The following is an 18,858-nucleotide window of genomic DNA, read 5'->3' as shown; positions in this document are numbered from 1 at the left end:
GCTCGGAGCATATCCTCGAGTGTCTGGATGGTACTCTCACTCTGACCATCCGTTTGTGGGTGGTAGGCAGTGCTCATATCTAGTTGTGTTCCCATTGCCTTCTGAAGAGATTGCCAGAATCTTGAAGTGTGTCTGCTATCTCGATCCGAGATAATAGATACTGGCACTCCATGGAGTTTCACAACCTCCTTAAGGTAGATTCGGGTCAGTTTTTCCATGTTGTAGGACTCTTTCATTGGCAGAAAATGAGCGGATTTTGTTAATCTATCGACAATTACCCAGATAGCATCCATTTCGTCTGCTGTATTTGGCAATTTGGTCACGAAGTCCATAGTAATCCTTTCCCATTTCCACTCGGGTATCACTGGTTGTTGCAATAGTCCCGAGGGCTTTTGGTATGCCACCTGACACTTGCCCACGAAAGTAGCTATCTCTGCCTTCATATTAGGCCACCAATATTGCTGCTTGACATCCAAATACATTTTATCTGATCTCGGATTAATAGAATATCGAGTCTTGTGGGCTTCATGCATGACTTTCTCTCTGAATCCCCCAATTTTGGGAACCCAGATTCTATTCATGAAGTAGTGGGTTCCGTCGTCTTTAACTTCGAGCACCTTCTCCATTCCTCGTAGTGACTCACTAACGACATTTTCCGACTTCAATGCGACCAGTTGGGCTTCTTTGATTTGTGAGGCTAGATGAGATTGGATGGTGATTGACAGAGTCTTCGCACGACGACTTGAATACTCCTTTCTGCTCAGGGCATCGGCTACCACGTTTGCCTTGCCTGGATGATATTTGATCTCACACTCATAATCATTTAACATCTCAACCCATCTTCGCTTCCTCATGTTTAGTTCCTTTTGATTTAGAATGTGTTGGAGGCTCTTGTGGTCTGTAAAGATGGTGCACTTGGTACCATATAGGTAGTGCCTCCAAATTTTTAAGGCGAATACCACCGCCCCCAGTTCAAGATCATGCGTGGTGTAATTTACTTCATGCGTTTTCAGTTGTCTGGATGCATAAGCAATTACCTTCTCTCGTTGCACGAGGACACAACCTAAACCTTGATTCGAAGCATCATAGTAAACTATGAAGTCTTCGGTTCCCTCCGGTAAGGATAGCACCAGAGCACTACAAAGGGCTTGGTTCAAGGTTTGGAAGGCAAGCTCTTGCTTTTCGGTCCAGTTGAAGGGTACGCCTTTTTGTGTCAATGTGGTAAGGGGTTTGGCTATCTTGGAAAAGTTCTGAATGAATCTTCAATAGTAGCCTGCAAGACCCAATAATTTACGAATTTCTGTTGGCGTTGATGGAATTGCCCAGTTTTCGATTGCTTTGATCTTGGAGGGGTCCACATGTATTCCTTCCTGACAGACTACATGGCCCAGTAAGTTCACACTGCGGAGCCAGAACTCGCACTTGGAGAGTTTCGCATACAACTTTTTAGCCTGCAGGGTTTCTAAAATCTATCGGAGGTGATGGCTATGATCTTCTCCGCTTCGAGAGTACACGAGAATATCGTCGATGAAAACGATTACGAATTTATCAAGGAATGGGCGGCAGACTCGATTCATGAGGTCCATAAATGCAGCGGGGGCATTTGTTAGACCGCAGGGCATTACGACGAATTCGTAATGACCGTATCGAGTTTGAAAAGCAGTCTTAGGAATGTCCTCATCTCGGTCTTTGAGCTAATGATAACCGGATCTCAGATCTATCTTTGAAAAGTAACTAGCTCCTTGCAGCTGGTCAAATAGATCATCGATTCGTGGAAGTGGATACCGGTTTTTAATGGTGAGTTTATTTAATTCCCTATAGTCGATGCACATCCTGAAGGATCCGTCTTTCTTCTTAACGAAAAGAACCGGAGCTCCCCATGGCGAGAAGTTGGGTCTGATGAATCCTTTATCCAGGAGTTCGCTTAGTTGGCTTGATAATTCTTGCATTTCAGCAGGGGCCAACCTATAGGGTGATTTGGCGATTGGAGTGGCTCCAGGCACTAGGTCGATTCGGAATTCGATTTGTCATTCTGGGGGTATTCCCGGAAGATCTTCTGGAAACACATACGGGAAGTCACACGCTACTGGGATGTTGTGAATGCTCGCTTCCTCTTTGGTTTTATCCACCACATGAGCAAGGAATGCATAGTTCTTCTTTTGTAGACACTTTTGTGCCTTGATACATGAGATAAGGTGAAGGTTTGCACCGGTTTATCTCCGTAGATTATTAGTGTTTTGTGATTGGGAAGATGAAGGCGAACGGCCTTCTCGTGACACATAATATCGACATGATGGGGGCTTAACCAATCCATGCCGATGATCACATCAAAACTCCTAATATTTACTGGCATCAAATCTATTTGGAAAGAGTGGTTGTTTAATGCTAACGTACATCCTATATAGATATCTTTTGTTGTTTCCATTTTCCCATTAGCCATTTCCACCGTAAAGGCTTCGTTGAGCTTCTGGGGTTGTTGATTTAGCAAGTGTTTGAATTTATTACTAACAAAACTTCGTTCGGCCCCACTATCAAATAAGATGCATGCATACGAGTTGTTAAGTAGGAACATACCGGTGACAACGACTGGGTCCTGCACTGCTTCACCCTGACCCATTGTCAGCACTCTCCCTGCTGCTCCTGCCCCTTGATTGTTCGCGTTGGGGCAGTTTCGCCTGAAATGTCCGGTCTTCCCACATCCGTAACAGGTATAACTGGCTCCAGCATTGGTGTTGTTGTTATTGTTGTTGTTGTTGTTATTCATCTGGTTCTGTGGAAGCTGAGCCCTACAATACTTTGCTATATGGCCCTTCCGGTTTCACCTTGTGCAATTCATCTCTCTGCACTCCCCGTGATGGTGGAAGTTGCATTTGTTACACTTGGGAAGATTTCCTGAATACTGCTTTGAAGCATTTGGCGTGGATGAGGCTAGAGCATGTGGTGTGGGGGTAGCTTGAGTTGCAGCATGGACAGTCACGGTTTGTTGCTTCTTAGACGATTCTGAGTTTTGCTTTCCCTTTCGCTTGTTGTTTCTCCACTTCTTGTTCTCACCTTCTTTCTTGACCTCCGCTTCTGCTGTTTTGGCACCCTTTTTGTTACCGTGATCATACAGTTTCTTGGCCAGTCTCTTGGCGCTATCAAACGTCTCAGGGTTTGCCGCAATGACATTCCCTTGGATAGGTGCAGTCAATCCCCAGATAAACCTCTCAATCATTTTCTCTTCCGAGGTGATCATTCCGGGACACAGAAGAGATAGCTCACTAAACCTGGATATGTATGCGTCGATATCGGAGTTTTGAACCGTGAGGTTCCACAACTCTTGTTCCATCTTCTGGATTTCGCCTCTTGGACAGTATTCAGCGAGCATCATTTCCTTAAGCTCTTCCCAGGGCATTGCGTTTGTCATCGGGAGTGTCATGACCTATATGTGGCCATTCCACCAGGAGAGGGCTTGATCAATGAAGGTGCAGGCTGCGAACTTGACCTTACACTCATCCGAACACCCACAGTTTTCAAAAACGGATTCTATTTTCTTGATCCATCGCTTCAGGGCTATTACGCCTCCTGTCCCATTAAAGGTTTCGAGGTTTAGCGTTGGTGAAGTCCTTGTAGGTGCATGTTCGAACAGCTCTGTGGTTCGTCCATTGATTTGTGCTTCCGGCTCCTTGCCTGTTGCCTTCTCCGTTGTTTCCATTGCGAATCTACGCAAGTGCTGCAGTGACCGCATCAGACACTGCTGCCTGGAACGCAACCGAGTTTATCTCAGGCGGGGTCGGTGTTGCGTTGTTTCCACGGTTGGGTCTTTGAGGCATCTTTCTGTCATGGAACGGAAAGATGTTGAGTGCCTATTGTTTTGCGAGTTTGGAATCCCATAGACTAGGCGTATAGTGTGTGTATTTAAGTAATTTCATGCATTAACATAAAACAAGGAAAATAAAACACATAGCAGATGACAACGTCATGATAAAACATAAAGCATTTTCATTAATACTAATAGTTTTGATACATGAAAATTTGCCAAAAGGCATACAGTACATGGGGAAAATATAAAATACGGCAGCATGACGACCCTATGAGTAGTGTGGTCACTTAAACATAGAGTCGATAGCACATGGCATAGAACGCCTAAGAGAGACCTAATACTAATAGGATACATTACTAATCCCGATCATACTGAGAAGTGTCTAATGGTGGTAGCGACGTCATATCCCAAAATGTTGTGCCAACAACTGAGCCATCTCGGTCATTTCTTTGATGACCTCATCCCTTTCCTGCTCAGCTTGCACGACTCGTGCCTCCATATCAAACAGCTGCTTCCGAAGTGTGGCGACCTCTTCTTCCGGAGAACGATCCTTACCAACGGGATCCGCTGGCGGAGCAGGGTGGTCCTGGTGTGCCTCTTCGGTAGGTGGTTCGATAGGGGCCTCATTTATGTCCCTATCTTCCTTCATGTCCTCGTCAGACCCCTCAAACTCATAGTCGGTATCAGTGTACTCGTCGGGCCCAACGTCATGGGCTCCCCCTTGTTCTTCTTCGGGATCCTCCTCAAGCATCCCCTGAGCTCCTAGTGCTTGATAGAAATGTACTCCTTGCTGATCATCATCCATGGTGACTGCATGGGGCGCGGGAACAAGTCATGTTTTGATTAATCCTATATTATATTTTTTTCGTTATTTAAGTTTTGGGTTCCCTAGAGTTATTAGAGAGTGAGGTAGGCTTTTGGATTCATTTCCCTCTATGATTACTCCCGAACACATGTCGATCATATTCTGAATAAATATAGTTGCTCAGGCTACATTTATCCCTAATATGACTACATAACTGCCCAGGTTTAATCATGGTGTTCAATTTCCTCCGGAAGCTTTTATTAGATATTGTTAGATTGTTATTCTAATTTGCGCACATAAGTATGAAAATTTTGTTTTGTTCAGAGTTATTTAGTCCCATTGTGTTTATAGTTGCATATCATGTATGGTTAGATATGCTAGTTCACTATAAACATTGCTCTGATACCAACCTGTCACACCCCAAACCAGACGGCGGAAACGTCCGGGGGCTCGTGTGACTAACAATTGAATTATCATTACAATGAATACTCATGAAACGTAGCATATTCATTACCATCATTACATATAACAACCACATTGTTCATATCAAGTACATTGTTATAAATACATAGGTTCAAACTATCAAAAGTACGACGAGTGATGTTACATAAAATGAAACCATACATACTTGAAATCTTCCAGCTTAACGATTACCTGAGAATACAAGTTATTTTGAAAACGGTCAACATATATAATGTTGGTGAGTTCATAAGTATGTTTGAGTAAAAGTCTTTGTATCTTTTGTAAAAACCCAGAAAATCCGATATTTTCGGTAAAATGTTTGAAAATGATGTGAAAATCAAGTATAAATGCATGTGTGAATTTATCAGTGGTGACATATATAAAAGTAGTTTAGATTTCTTTGTATTGTAAGCAAGTGATAATTGAACATTTGTATTTCCATAGAAAATCCGATATTTTATGATTTGTTTTAATGTCGAGGTTCTTGTATCGTTTAATAAGTTGTTTTGTATTGACACAATCGAATGGTTAATCTTCGAAATGTTAAATTTGGTATTGAATCTCTATATGAGCCGTTATAATCATACATGATAATGACTAGGTTGTCTGTCTTAGCATTTTTCCAAATGCTGGTATTTGCTCAAGGTTTTGTCGCCCTAGACTGGCCTAGTCTAGCTGTAGCGAGCAGCTAAGGCGTGGGAGGTCCCCCCGTATAGATCTATACACAAACTCTCGCTCTCCCTCCAGCAGACTTTGATTATAACTACAAGCTACGATTGTACACTCAAAGGTGCCAACTGACACGTCTCACTAGATTCTCAACCTTTTGTACTATGTTTAATGTTTTACGTGTATGTTGTATGTTATCAAATTCAAAGGTACATATATAAGTATACGAAGTTCGATAGTTATGTAAAGGTACAGTTACGATCTACTAAGCATGTGAATTTCATTCCAAGCCCAATTAGCATGTAAATGGATCACAAAGGCCCAATAACATGTAAGTGGGTAATTTGGGCCCGATAGGCATGTAAATGGACCACAAAGGCCCAACAAACAAGTGACCCATAACTCAGGCCCAAATTAACATGTAAATGGGTCGCAAGACCCAATAAACATGTCATGGAAAATATTGGGCTCAATATACACTTGAATGGGCCCTTAAGGCCCATTGGTCATGTAATGTGAATATTAGGCCCAATAAAATTGTTATCAATGTATTTCACCCATTTGTTATTATTTCGTTGATTGTTTTAGTTCGAGGTTTACCGAATTGAATATAAAAAGTCTTCTTTGGTAAAAACGACGTTCTTGGCCATTAAGCCTCAATTTTTCAATTAAGGCCCCAAAGTTTTGTAAAAATAACACTTTAGTCCATAATTTATAAAAAATTGTAATTTCGTCCCAAATGTATAGAAATTCCCGGATTTTATCCAAAAATTTATATTTTGACATTTATGGCCCATTTTGGCAGAAAATTACCTTTTCAGCCCTTTGTTTGTCAAATTGACACTTTCGGCCCAATTTTTATAAAAGTTACATTTTTGGCCCAATTTAAAAATAAATGTTATTTTCACCCCTAAATTTGGTTTATTTACATTTATGACTCAAACTTTGGTCAAATAACATTTTTAATCTCAAAACTTCCATTTTTCGCAATTTTGGGCCCAAAACCGTGAGGCCCAAATATTTGGCCCATTAAGTTAAAATTTACATTTTTGACCCTTTGGAAAGCATGTTTATCATAAAAATCCATTTTTATACTAGTAGGACCTGTTTGATCCTTATAAAAACATAAATGTCGCTTTTTGCCCTTATCTTTTGTTTTCTTGACAATTTTGACCCTAAACAAGGTTCTTGTTTTAACTTTTATTTCTTAAACATGTAATCACTTTTGGCTTGATAGTATGATGTATATAGTGTCTTGGTTCATGGATCTTTACTCCATGTCACTTATAATGTCGAGATTTGTTTAGATCTAACACATTTTTACAAAATAAACTAAGATTTCACACAAGACATGCATATAACACATAGATCTACACATTTTACTTGTATTCTCCCCCAAAAATCATATAAAACCGAAAACAAGGGGGTATGAACTCACCTTTGCTTTGATGTTTCGGTTTTGAAGAAGAGATGAAGAGATTTTTGGTCCTAGCAACACCTTGAAGTAGTTTTCGAGCTTATGAAGTTTCTAAGGTGTGATCATGGGATAAAGCTATGTAAGAAGAAGTTCTAAATGTTAAATTGAAAGGAGATGTTTGTGTTTGATAATAAATTACCAATGATGGTGATTGTGGTGAAAAATCCTCTTGTAAACACCCTAAATCTTGAATTTTTGATGGATGAAGAAGGAGTTGTTCTTGAGGACTTGACTGAAATTTTGCAAGTGAAGTGTGTGTGTGTGTGTGTGTGCTCTTCTCGGTCGTAAGTAGAAGGAGAGAGGGGAGAGAAGGATGAGGTGACTTGCATGGAAACATGAGATAGCTTGCCTTGTTACATGGTGAGTAATATGGAGGTGGCACCTCCAAAGTCAACTCCTCCCCTTCCATTTCATTTTTCATTTTTTTTAATGATGTTGAGTCGAGGGTTTTTGGGCTAGGAGGAAGGAAGATGAACTAGTTTGGCCCAATTCTTTCCTTGGTTCGAAATTATGAAGCCCATAGAGACGTTTTCGGCCCATTGGGCCTTTAGGGTGGTTCACGGCCCAAATGGCATAAAAAGTGGGTTTTATGGCTCACTAGGTTTAATTGGATTAGCTATAACCCAATAAGGCCCATTAGGGTTAGAATGAATCATTCTAGGCCCAATTGGTCAAAAATGTTATAGATTTGGGAATTGGGTCTAGTTAGAATCCAAATAGGGTTTCCAAGCCCAAAATAGTTGAATTGAATACTTATTGGTACATTAGGCCCAATAAGGAAATTCTAGTCCAATATAGACTTAAACCGGGATTCTTAGGGTTCTCATACTCTTTGTTGAACATGAAAGGTGAATTTAAATGAGCATTGGTGATTTTACTTAGAGTATATGTTTTACAATAGTTGAATGATTACACGAGAATAGAATTTCCTAGCTAAAATGCTAGTTGTGACATCATCCCCCCGTTAGAGGGAATTTCGTCCCGAAATTCTTTTGAAAACTAGGTTTGTGAAGGAGAGAATAGGTGAGGGTACTTTTGCTTCATCTGGTCTTCACGTTCCCACGTGAATTCCGGTCCACGTTTTGCGCTCCATCGAACCTTCACAATCGGGATGCGACTTTACTTTGTACGCTTCACTTCCCTGTCCATAATCTTAACTGGTTCTTCAACGAACAGGAGATTCTCGTTTACCTCAATCTCTTCCAAAGGAACGACAAGGGTTTCATCTGATAGAAACTTTTTCAGATTTGAGACGTGGAACACCGGGTGTACGTTGCTGAGCTCGGCGGATAGCTGCAGCTTGTAAGCCATTGGACCAATTCGGGCAAGAATCTCGAACGGTCTAATGTATCGCGGGTTCAGTTTTCCTCGTTTCCCAAAGCAAATCATTCCCTTCCAAGGAGAGACTTTTAACAACACGTGATCCCCGACTTGAAACTCTAATGGCTTTCGCCGCTTGTCAGCATAGCCCTTCTGTCGGTCTCGCGATGCTTGAAGTCGAGCTTTGATTTGGACTATCTTTTCGGTCGTCTCACGGATGATTTCGGGTCCTGTAAGAGCACTGGCCGGCGATTGCCCTTTTGCTAGTTGAGTGTCACCCACCTCGGCCCAACATAGGGGCGATCTGCACTTACGACCATAAAGAGCCTTGAAGGGAGCAACCTTGATGCTCGTGTGATAATTGTTGTTATAGGAGAACTCGATCAGAGGCAAGTGGGTATCCCATGACTTGCCGAAGTCAATCATGCAAGCTCGGAGCATATCCTCGAGTGTCTGGATGGTACTCTCACTCTGACCATCCGTTTGTGGGTGGTAGGCAGTGCTCATATCTAGTTGTGTTCCCATTGCCTTCTGAAGAGATTGCCAGAATCTTGAAGTGTGTCTGCTATCTCGATCCGAGATAATAGATACTGGCACTCCATGGAGTTTCACAACCTCCTTAAGGTAGATTCGGGTCAGTTTTTCCATGTTGTAGGACTCTTTCATTGGCAGAAAATGAGCGGATTTTGTTAATCTATCGACAATTACCCAGATAGCATCCATTTCGTCTGCTGTATTTGGCAATTTGGTCACGAAGTCCATAGTAATCCTTTCCCATTTCCACTCGGGTATCACTGGTTGTTGCAATAGTCCCGAGGGCTTTTGGTATGCCACCTGACACTTGCCCACGAAAGTAGCTATCTCTGCCTTCATATTAGGCCACCAATATTGCTGCTTGACATCCAAATACATTTTATCTGATCTCGGATTAATAGAATATCGAGTCTTGTGGGCTTCATGCATGACTTTCTCTCTGAATCCCCCAATTTTGGGAACCCAGATTCTATTCATGAAGTAGTGGGTTCCGTCGTCTTTAACTTCGAGCACCTTCTCCATTCCTCGTAGTGACTCACTAACGACATTTTCCGACTTCAATGCGACCAGTTGGGCTTCTTTGATTTGTGAGGCTAGATGAGATTGGATGGTGATTGACAGAGTCTTCGCACGACGACTTGAATACTCCTTTCTGCTCAGGGCATCGGCTACCACGTTTGCCTTGCCTGGATGATATTTGATCTCACACTCATAATCATTTAACATCTCAACCCATCTTCGCTTCCTCATGTTTAGTTCCTTTTGATTTAGAATGTGTTGGAGGCTCTTGTGGTCTGTAAAGATGGTGCACTTGGTACCATATAGGTAGTGCCTCCAAATTTTTAAGGCGAATACCACCGCCCCCAGTTCAAGATCATGCGTGGTGTAATTTACTTCATGCGTTTTCAGTTGTCTGGATGCATAAGCAATTACCTTCTCTCGTTGCACGAGGACACAACCTAAACCTTGATTCGAAGCATCATAGTAAACTATGAAGTCTTCGGTTCCCTCCGGTAAGGATAGCACCAGAGCACTACAAAGGGCTTGGTTCAAGGTTTGGAAGGCAAGCTCTTGCTTTTCGGTCCAGTTGAAGGGTACGCCTTTTTGTGTCAATGTGGTAAGGGGTTTGGCTATCTTGGAAAAGTTCTGAATGAATCTTCAATAGTAGCCTGCAAGACCCAATAATTTACGAATTTCTGTTGGCGTTGATGGAATTGCCCAGTTTTCGATTGCTTTGATCTTGGAGGGGTCCACATGTATTCCTTCCTGACAGACTACATGGCCCAGTAAGTTCACACTGCGGAGCCAGAACTCGCACTTGGAGAGTTTCGCATACAACTTTTTAGCCTGCAGGGTTTCTAAAATCTATCGGAGGTGATGGCTATGATCTTCTCCGCTTCGAGAGTACACGAGAATATCGTCGATGAAAACGATTACGAATTTATCAAGGAATGGGCGACAGACTCGATTCATGAGGTCCATAAATGCAGCGGGGGCATTTGTTAGACCGCAGGGCATTACGACGAATTCGTAATGACCGTATCGAGTTTGAAAAGCAGTCTTAGGAATGTCCTCATCTCGGTCTTTGAGCTAATGATAACCGGATCTCAGATCTATCTTTGAAAAGTAACTAGCTCCTTGCAGCTGGTCAAATAGATCATCGATTCGTGGAAGTGGATACCGGTTTTTAATGGTGAGTTTATTTAATTCCCTATAGTCGATGCACATCCTGAAGGATCCGTCTTTCTTCTTAACGAAAAGAACCGGAGCTCCCCATGGCGAGAAGTTGGGTCTGATGAATCCTTTATCCAGGAGTTCGCTTAGTTGGCTTGATAATTCTTGCATTTCAGCAGGGGCCAACCTATAGGGTGATTTGGCGATTGGAGTGGCTCCAGGCACTAGGTCGATTCGGAATTCGATTTGTCATTCTGGGGGTATTCCCGGAAGATCTTCTGGAAACACATACGGGAAGTCACACGCTACTGGGATGTTGTGAATGCTCGCTTCCTCTTTGGTTTTATCCACCACATGAGCAAGGAATGCATAGTTCTTCTTTTGTAGACACTTTTGTGCCTTGATACATGAGATAAGGTGAAGGTTTGCACCGGTTTATCTCCGTAGATTATTAGTGTTTTGTGATTGGGAAGATGAAGGCGAACGGCCTTCTCGTGACACATAATATCGACATGATGGGGGCTTAACCAATCCATGCCGATGATCACATCAAAACTCCTAATATTTACTGGCATCAAATCTATTTGGAAAGAGTGGTTGTTTAATGCTAACGTACATCCTATATAGATATCTTTTGTTGTTTCCATTTTCCCATTAGCCATTTCCACCGTAAAGGCTTCGTTGAGCTTCTGGGGTTGTTGATTTAGCAAGTGTTTGAATTTATTACTAACAAAACTTCGTTCGGCCCCACTATCAAATAAGATGCATGCATACGAGTTGTTAAGTAGGAACATACCGGTGACAACGACTGGGTCCTGCACTGCTTCACCCTGACCCATTGTCAGCACTCTCCCTGCTGCTCCTGCCCCTTGATTGTTCGCGTTGGGGCAGTTTCGCCTAAAATGTCCGGTCTTCCCACATCCGTAACAGGTATAACTGGCTCCATCATTGGTGTTGTTGTTATTGTTGTTGTTGTTGTTATTCATCTGGTTCTGTGGAAGCTGAGCCCTACAATACTTTGCTATATGGCCCTTCCGGTTTCACCTTGTGCAATTCATCTCTCTGCACTCCCCGTGATGGTGGAAGTTGCATTTGTTACACTTGGGAAGATTTCCTGAATACTGCTTTGAAGCATTTGGCGTGGATGAGGCTAGAGCATGTGGTGTGGGGGTAGCTTGAGTTGCAGCATGGACAGTCACGGTTTGTTGCTTCTTAGACGATTCTGAGTTTTGCTTTCCCTTTCGCTTGTTGTTTCTCCACTTCTTGTTCTCACCTTCTTTCTTGACCTCCGCTTCTGCTGTTTTGGCACCCTTTTTGTTACCGTGATCATACAGTTTCTTGGCCAGTCTCTTGGCGCTATCAAACGTCTCAGGGTTTGCCGCAATGACATTCCCTTGGATAGGTGCAGTCAATCCCCAGATAAACCTCTCAATCATTTTCTCTTCCGAGGTGATCATTCCGGGACACAGAAGAGATAGCTCACTAAACCTGGATATGTATGCGTCGATATCGGAGTTTTGAACCGTGAGGTTCCACAACTCTTGTTCCATCTTCTGGATTTCGCCTCTTGGACAGTATTCAGCGAGCATCATTTCCTTAAGCTCTTCCCAGGGCATTGCGTTTGTCATCGGGAGTGTCATGACCTATATGTGGCCATTCCACCAGGAGAGGGCTTGATCAATGAAGGTGCAGGCTGCGAACTTGACCTTACACTCATCCGAACACCCACAGTTTTCAAAAACGGATTCTATTTTCTTGATCCATCGCTTCAGGGCTATTACGCCTCCTGTCCCATTAAAGGTTTCGAGGTTTAGCGTTGGTGAAGTCCTTGTAGGTGCATGTTCGAACAGCTCTGTGGTTCGTCCATTGATTTGTGCTTCCGGCTCCTTGCCTGTTGCCTTCTCCGTTGTTTCCATTGCGAATCTACGCAAGTGCTGCAGTGACCGCATCAGACACTGCTGCCTGGAACGCAACCGAGTTTATCTCAGGCGGGGTCGGTGTTGCGTTGTTTCCACGGTTGGGTCTTTGAGGCATCTTTCTGTCATGGAACGGAAAGATGTTGAGTGCCTATTGTTTTGCGAGTTTGGAATCCCATAGACTAGGCGTATAGTGTGTGTATTTAAGTAATTTCATGCATTAACATAAAACAAGGAAAATAAAACACATAGCAGATGACAACGTCATGATAAAACATAAAGCATTTTCATTAATACTAATAGTTTTGATACATGAAAATTTGCCAAAAGGCATACAGTACATGGGGAAAATATAAAATACGGCAGCATGACGACCCTATGAGTAGTGTGGTCACTTAAACATAGAGTCGATAGCACATGGCATAGAACGCCTAAGAGAGACCTAATACTAATAGGATACATTACTAATCCCGATCATACTGAGAAGTGTCTAATGGTGGTAGCGACGTCATATCCCAAAATGTTGTGCCAACAACTGAGCCATCTCGGTCATTTCTTTGATGACCTCATCCCTTTCCTGCTCAGCTTGCACGACTCGTGCCTCCATATCAAACAGCTGCTTCCGAAGTGTGGCGACCTCTTCTTCCGGAGAACGATCCTTACCAACGGGATCCGCTGGCGGAGCAGGGTGGTCCTGGTGTGCCTCTTCGGTAGGTGGTTCGATAGGGGCCTCATTTATGTCCCTATCTTCCTTCATGTCCTCGTCAGACCCCTCAAACTCATAGTCGGTATCAGTGTACTCGTCGGGCCCAACGTCATGGGCTCCCCCTTGTTCTTCTTCGGGATCCTCCTCAAGCATCCCCTGAGCTCCTAGTGCTTGATAGAAATGTACTCCTTGCTGATCATCATCCATGGTGACTGCATGGGGCGCGGGAACAAGTCATGTTTTGATTAATCCTATATTATATTTTTTTTCGTTATTTAAGTTTTGGGTTCCCTAGAGTTATTGGAGAGTGAGGTAGGCTTTTGGATTCATTTCCCTCTATGATTACTCCCGAACACATGTCGATCATATTCTGAATAAATATAGTTGCTCAGGCTACATTTATCCCTAATATGACTACATAACTGCCCAGGTTTAATCATGGTGTTCAATTTCCTCCGGAAGCTTTTATTAGATATTGTTAGATTGTTATTCTAATTTGCGCACATAAGTATGAAAATTTTGTTTTGTTCAGAGTTATTTAGTCCCATTGTGTTTATAGTTGCATATCATGTATGGTTAGATATGCTAGTTCACTATAAACATTGCTCTGATACCAACCTGTCACACCCCAAACCAGACGGCGGAAACGTCCGGGGGCTCGTGTGACTAACAATTGAATTATCATTACAATGAATACTCATGAAACGTAGCATATTCATTACCATCATTACATATAACAACCACATTGTTCATATCAAGTACATTGTTATAAATACATAGGTTCAAACTATCAAAAGTACGACGAGTGATGTTACATAAAATGAAACCATACATACTTGAAATCTTCCAGCTTAACGATTACCTGAGAATACAAGTTATTTTGAAAACGGTCAACATATATAATGTTGGTGAGTTCATAAGTATGTTTGAGTAAAAGTCTTTGTATCTTTTGTAAAAACCCAGAAAATCCGATATTTTCGGTAAAATGTTTGAAAATGATGTGAAAATCAAGTATAAATGCATGTGTGAATTTATCAGTGGTGACATATATAAAAGTAGTTTAGATTTCTTTGTATTGTAAGCAAGTGATAATTGAACATTTGTATTTCCATAGAAAATCCGATATTTTATGATTTGTTTTAATGTCGAGGTTCTTGTATCGTTTAATAAGTTGTTTTGTATTGACACAATCGAATGGTTAATCTTCGAAATGTTAAATTTGGTATTGAATCTCTATATGAGCCGTTATAATCATACATGATAATGACTAGGTTGTCTGTCTTAGCATTTTTCCAAATGCTGGTATTTGCTCAAGGTTTTGTCGCCCTAGACTGGCCTAGTCTAGCTGTAGCGAGCAGCTAAGGCGTGGGAGGTCCCCCCGTATAGATCTATACACAAACTCTCGCTCTCCCTCCAGCAGACTTTGATTATAACTACAAGCTACGATTGTACACTCAAAGGTGCCAACTGACACGTCTCACTAGATTCTCAACCTTTTGTACTATGTTTAATGTTTTACGTGTATGTTGTATGTTATCAAATTCAAAGGTACATATATAAGTATACGAAGTTCGATAGTTATGTAAAGGTACAGTTACGATCTACTAAGCATGTGAATTTCATTCCAAGCCCAATTAGCATGTAAATGGATCACAAAGGCCCAATAACATGTAAGTGGGTAATTTGGGCCCGATAGGCATGTAAATGGACCACAAAGGCCCAACAAACAAGTGACCCATAACTCAGGCCCAAATTAACATGTAAATGGGTCGCAAGACCCAATAAACATGTCATGGAAAATATTGGGCTCAATATACACTTGAATGGGCCCTTAAGGCCCATTGGTCATGTAATGTGAATATTAGGCCCAATAAAATTGTTATCAATGTATTTCACCCATTTGTTATTATTTCGTTGATTGTTTTAGTTCGAGGTTTACCGAATTGAATATAAAAAGTCTTCTTTGGTAAAAACGACGTTCTTGGCCATTAAGCCTCAATTTTTCAATTAAGGCCCCAAAGTTTTGTAAAAATAACACTTTAGTCCATAATTTATAAAAAATTGTAATTTCGTCCCAAATGTATAGAAATTCCCGGATTTTATCCAAAAATTTATATTTTGACATTTATGGCCCATTTTGGCAGAAAATTACCTTTTCAGCCCTTTGTTTGTCAAATTGACACTTTCGGCCCAATTTTTATAAAAGTTACATTTTTGGCCCAATTTAAAAATAAATGTTATTTTCACCCCTAAATTTGGTTTATTTACATTTATGACTCAAACTTTGGTCAAATAACATTTTTAATCTCAAAACTTCCATTTTTCGCAATTTTGGGCCCAAAACCGTGAGGCCCAAATATTTGGCCCATTAAGTTAAAATTTACATTTTTGACCCTTTGGAAAGCATGTTTATCATAAAAATCCATTTTTATACTAGTAGGACCTGTTTGATCCTTATAAAAACATAAATGTCGCTTTTTGCCCTTATCTTTTGTTTTCTTGACAATTTTGACCCTAAACAAGGTTCTTGTTTTAACTTTTATTTCTTAAACATGTAATCACTTTTGGCTTGATAGTATGATGTATATAGTGTCTTGGTTCATGGATCTTTACTCCATGTCACTTATAATGTCGAGATTTGTTTAGATCTAACACATTTTTACAAAATAAACTAAGATTTCACACAAGACATGCATATAACACATAGATCTACACATTTTACTTGTATTCTCCCCCAAAAATCATATAAAACCGAAAACAAGGGGGTATGAACTCACCTTTGCTTTGATGTTTCGGTTTTGAAGAAGAGATGAAGAGATTTTTGGTCCTAGCAACACCTTGAAGTAGTTTTCGAGCTTATGAAGTTTCTAAGGTGTGATCATGGGATAAAGCTATGTAAGAAGAAGTTCTAAATGTTAAATTGAAAGGAGATGTTTGTGTTTGATAATAACTTACCAATGATGGTGATTGTGGTGAAAAATCCTCTTGTAAACACCCTAAATCTCGAATTTTTGATGGATGAAGAAGGAGTTGTTCTTGAGGACTTGACTGAAATTTTGCAAGTGAAGTGTGTGTGTGTGTGTGTGTGTGCTCTTCTCGGTCGTAAGTAGAAGGAGAGAGGGGAGAGAAGGATGAGGTGACTTGCATGGAAACATGAGATAGCTTGCCTTGTTACATGGTGAGTAATATGGAGGTGGCACCTCCAAAGTCAACTCCTCCCCTTCCATTTCATTTTTCATTTTTTTAATGATGTTGAGTCGAGGGTTTTTGGGCTAGGAGGAAGGAAGATGAACTAGTTTGGCCCAATTCTTTCCTTGGTTCGAAATTATGAAGCCCATAGAGACGTTTTCGGCCCATTGGGCCTTTAGGGTGGTTCACGGCCCAAATGGCATAAAAAGTGGGTTTTATGGCTCACTAGGTTTAATTGGATTAGCTATAACCCAATAAGGCCCATTAGGGTTAGAATGAATCATTCTAGGCCCAATTGGTCAAAAATGTTATAGATTTGGGAATTGGGTCTAGTTAGAATCCAAATAGGGTTTCCAAGCCCAAAATAGTTGAATAGAATACTTATTGGTACATTAGGCCCAATAAGAAAATCCTAGTCCAATATAGACTTAAATCGGGATTCTTAGGGTTCTCATACTCTTTGTTGAACATGAAAGGTGAATTTAAATGAGCATTGGTGATTTTACTTAGAGTATATGTTTTACAATAGTTGAATGATTACACGAGAATAGAATTTCCTAGCTAAAATGCTAGTTGTGACATCATCCCCCCGTTAGAGGGAATTTCGTCCCGAAATTCTTTTGAAAACTAGGTTTGTGAAGGAGAGAATAGGTGAGGGTACTTTTGCTTCATCTGGTCTTCACGTTCCCACGTGAATTCCGGTCCACGTTTTGCGCTCCATCGAACCTTCACAATCGGGATGCGACTTTACTTTGTACGCTTCACTTCCCTGTCCATAATCTTAACTGGTTCTTCAACGAACAGGAAATTCTCGTTTACCTCAATCTCTTCCAAAGGAACGACAAGGGTTTCATCTGATAGAAACTTTTTCAGATTTGAGACGTGGAACACCGGGTGTACGTTGTTGAGCTCGGCGGATAGCTGCAGCTTGTAAGCCATTGGACCAATTCGGGCAAGAATCTCGAACGGTCCAATGTATCGCGGGTTCAGTTTTCCTCGTTTCCCAAAGCAAATCATTACCTTCCAAGGAGAGACTTTTAACAACACGTGATCCCCGACTTGAAACTCTAATGGCTTTCGCCGCTTGTCAGCATAGCCCTTCTGTCGGTTTCGCGATGCTTGAAGTCGAGCTTTGATTTGGACCATCTTTTCGGTCGTCTCACGGATGATTTCGGGTCCTGTAAGAGCACTAGCCGGCGATTGCCCTTTTGCTAGTTGAGTGTCACCCACCTCGGCCCAACATAGGGGCGATCTGCACTTACGACCGTAAAGAGCCTCGAAGGGAGCAACCTTGATGCTCGTGTGATAATTGTTGTTATAGGAGAACTCGATCAGAGGCAAGTGGGTATCCCATGACTTGCCGAAGTCAATCATGCAAGCTCGGAGCATATCCTCGAGTGTCTGGATGGTACTCTCACTCTGACCATCCGTTTGTGGGTGGTAGGCAGTGCTCATATCTAGTTGTGTTCCCATTGCCTTCTGAAGAGATTGCCAGAATCTTGAAGTGTGTCTGCTATCTCGATCCGAGATAATAGATACTAGCACTCCATGGAGTTTCACAACCTCCTTAAGGTAGATTCGGGTCAGTTTTTCCATGTTGTAGGACTCTTTCATTGGTAGAAAATGAGCGGATTTTGTTAATCTATCGACAATTACCCAGATAGCATCCATTTCGTCTGCTGTATTTGGCAATTTGGTCACGAAGTCCATAGTAATCCTTTCCCATTTCCACTCGGGTATCACTGGTCGTTGCAATAGTCCCGAGGGCTTTTGGTATGCCACCTTCACTTTGGCGCAAGTAAGACACTTGCCCACGAAAGTAGCTATCTCTGCCTTCATATTAGGCCACCAATATTGCTGCTTGACATCCAAATACATTTTATCTGATCTCGGATTAATATTAGGCCACCAATATCGCTCGGTGTGTATACAAGCCAGGTATAACTACAGCTGACCCTAATGTATTCACTAAGCTATCATAATTACTTATTAGGGCTTTAAATCTTATAAGAATGTCGTGATTTAATCCCGACGAGAAAGTAATCACAGTTATGAACAATTATTGAGGTTTTCGAGAATGTACCAAAACATGGCAGGGTCCTTCGATGCTTCCTCATCCTCTGGGGTCAGACTCCTCCTGTTTCCTCATTGTTCTTCTCTGTTGGGCAGTCTCTTTTGAAATGTCCCATTTCGCCACATATACAGCACACTCGAACCATGCTAGCGTCGGTAGTGGAAGTGATGTGTTGATTCGGGGTCTTTGCAAAGCGAGCTTCCTGCCCACCCTTAGCCCTTGGATAATTT

The sequence above is a fragment of the Lactuca virosa genome, chromosome 4 (genome assembly GCF_052849685.1).
Source record: "Lactuca virosa cultivar CGN04683 chromosome 4, Lactuca_virosa_CGN04683_v6, whole genome shotgun sequence".
NCBI lineage: Eukaryota > Viridiplantae > Streptophyta > Magnoliopsida > Asterales > Asteraceae > Lactuca > Lactuca virosa.
Note: the sequence above shows the minus strand (reverse complement) of the source record.